The 2,955-nt window shown below is 40.0% G+C and overlaps 1 long non-coding RNA gene across 1 annotated transcript; it reads left to right on the top strand.

Annotated features, from left to right (window-relative positions):
- The first annotated feature begins 1,232 nt into the window (after positions 1-1,232).
- On the top strand, positions 1,233-2,788 carry LOC132008888 (uncharacterized). Its single transcript, XR_009401744.1, has 2 exons — positions 1,233-1,376; positions 2,451-2,788. It is a non-coding gene; the product is annotated as an uncharacterized LOC132008888 (long non-coding RNA).
- The last annotated feature ends 167 nt before the right edge of the window (positions 2,789-2,955 follow it).

Genomic DNA, 2,955 nt, shown 5'->3' with positions numbered 1-2,955 from the left:
GGAGCTGATGGGTACCATCTTTGTGCTGTCACTCTGCCTCGCTTCTGCTTTCTGGTATCTCTTGGAAAGGAGCTTGAATGCTCGTATGATGCCCCAAGGTTTGCTGTTGCTACCCAGGGTATACCTCTAGATCACCTGGCTCTAGCGGCCAGCAAGACTCAAACTCACAGTAGTGAGTATCGCAGTATTTACAACAACCAAGACTTGGAAATAACTAAAGTGTCACCAACGGGGTGAATGGATAAAGAAAATGTGTGTGTATATGATGGAAAATTACTCAACCACAAAAAGAAGGAAGTCTTGCCATTTGCAACAACATGGATTGACCTTGAGGATATGGTGCTGAGTGAAATAAGTCAGACAGAGAAAGAGAAATACTGTATTATCTCCCTCACATGTGGAATCTAAAAAACAAAACAAAATGAAGTAATAGAGAACAGATTGGTAGTTGCCAGAGGCGAGGTTGTGGAGGAAATAGATGAAGGGGTCCAGTGGTATAAACTTCCAGTTAATAAGATAAGCCCTGGGGATGTAATGTACATCATAGTGACTGTAGTAAATAATACTGTGTATTATTGTATATTTATTTTATTATTTTTTATTAGAAATATGTATTATTAGGGTTACAGGCTTACACACTTCCCAGCACTCACCATAGTACATAACTTCCCCAATGTCCACAACCCCACCACCCTCTCCCTACACCCCTCCCCACAGCAACCCTTAGTTTGTTTTGTGAGATTAAGAGTCTCTTATGGTTTGTCTCCCTCCCAATCCAATCTTTTTTTTAAAGATTTTATTTATTTATTGGACAGACAGAGATCACAAGTAGGCAGAGAGGCAGGCAGAGAGAGAGGAGGAAGCAGGCTCTGCACTGAGCAGAGAGCCCGATGTGGGGCTCGATCCCAGGACCCTGGGATCATGACCTGAGCCAAAGGCAGAGGCTTTAACCCACTGAGCCACGCAGGTGCCCCCCTCCGAATCCAATCTTGTTTCATTTTTTTTCCTTCCCTACCCCCACATCCCCCACTTTGCCTCTCAAATTCCTCATATCAGGGAGATTGTATGATAATTGTCTTTCTCTGATTATTTCACTCAGCATACTCTCTAGTTCCATCCACATCATTGCACATGGCAAGATTTCATTTCTTTTGATAGCTGCATAGTATATTTTATATATATATGTGTATATATATATATATTAAGATTTTATTTATTTATTTGACAGAGATCACAAGTAGGAAGAGAGGCAGGCAGAGAGAGAGGAGGAATCAGGCTCCCTGCTGAGGAGAGAGCCTGATGTGGGGCTCGATCCCAGGACCCTGGAATCATGACCTGAGCCGAAGGCAGAGGCCTTAACTCACTGAGCTACCCAGGTGCCCTATATTATTATATATTTAAAGTTGCTAAAGCTTAAGATTTCTTAGCACAAGAAAAAAATGTGTATGTTTGGTGATGGATGTTAACTAGTTTTAGGGTGATCATTTCACAACAGATAAAAATATGGAATTTTTATGTTGTATGCCTGAAACTAACATGTGTCCATTATATGTCAGTTTCTTTAAAAAGTAATTGATATTTTATTTTTTAAAAAATTATTTATTTATTTGACAGACAAGAGATCTCAAGTAGGCAGAGAGGCAGGCAGAGAGAGAGACAGGGAAGCAGGCTCCCTGCTGAGCAGAAAGCCCAATGCAGGGCTTGAAACCATAACCCTGGGATCATGACCTGAGCTAAAGACAGACCTTAACCCACTGAACCAGCCAGGCACCCCAAAATAATTTATATTTTAAAGAGAAACACTAGGGCACCTGGGTGTCTCTGTCAGTTAAGCATTTGCCTTCAGTTGAGGTCTTGATTTCAGGGTCTTGGAATGAACCCTGGGATCAGGCTCCCAGCTCAGCAGAGAGCTGGCTTCTCCCTCCGCCCCTCCTCCCACTTGTTCTCTCCGTCTCTCTCTCTCAAATAAATAAAATCTTAAAAAAAAAAAAGTAAAGAGAAAGACCAAAACAAAGTCTGGAACGATGTGAATCGCTGTGTTAAATAGTGAAGAAAAATAAACATTAACAGTGCTTAACTGCAGAGCATTAGAGAGTGGGTGATTTTTTTTTTCTCTCTCTTACAGAAGTATTTCTTGGTTGGTTGAAACTTTGACAGTGAACATTTGTTACTTTTAAAATTAAGAAGAAAAAGCTGTTTCTATTTTGAGAAGAGCCTCTTTGAAATGTATAATTAAAAGAGATAAAATGCCTGTAGAGTTAGGCAACAGGAGAGAATGGTCTTGGTGAGGGGCCCCCTTTCCCATAATCTTAGGAAGTGAGCAGACCCCCTGATGTCCCTGTGTGTGTTCCCCTGCAGTAATTCAGCCTCTTATTCGTTCTCTGATCTTATTTTTCTATGTAAAATGTGGTATCAGTGCAATCATTTTTTCTTTCTGGTTTGATTTTCAGGAAGATTTCGACGTTGATCACTTTGTGTCTGACTGTAGGAAGCATGTCCAGCTGGCGGAACTAAGAGGAGATCTGGAACTCTACTATAAACTTCTTAAAATAGCCATGGTCGAGCTCATCAACAAGGATTATGCAGATTTTGTCAACCTTTCCACAACCTTGGTAAACCTGAAATTCACAAGTCCTACACACACACACACACACTTTCTCTCTCCTTCATATTTATTAAAAGGGCAGAGTTTTTAGAAACCTTTCAGTTGATTACCCCACCAACCCCACCAGAAACTTGAAGAAATTACCAATTTCATTAATAAAAGAACTAAACTTTTTGGAATACATCTTTTGTTTGTTTTAGTTTTTATTCACTTAAGGGTGCTCTAGTTTGATTATGTTTCAAATTCATTAGTCAACAGTGAAAAGTAAAGGATAATAATACCCAAGGGGTTGTTTTATTAGTTGCGAAGTGATTACCCTGAAGTGTTCCTTGATTTAGACTAATTTGTAG

The sequence above is a fragment of the Mustela nigripes genome, unplaced genomic scaffold (assembly GCF_022355385.1).
Source record: "Mustela nigripes isolate SB6536 unplaced genomic scaffold, MUSNIG.SB6536 HiC_scaffold_1921, whole genome shotgun sequence".
Lineage (NCBI taxonomy): Eukaryota > Metazoa > Chordata > Mammalia > Carnivora > Mustelidae > Mustela > Mustela nigripes.
The sequence above is the reverse complement of the archived record's forward strand: the minus strand, read 5'-3'. Positions and strand labels throughout refer to the sequence as shown.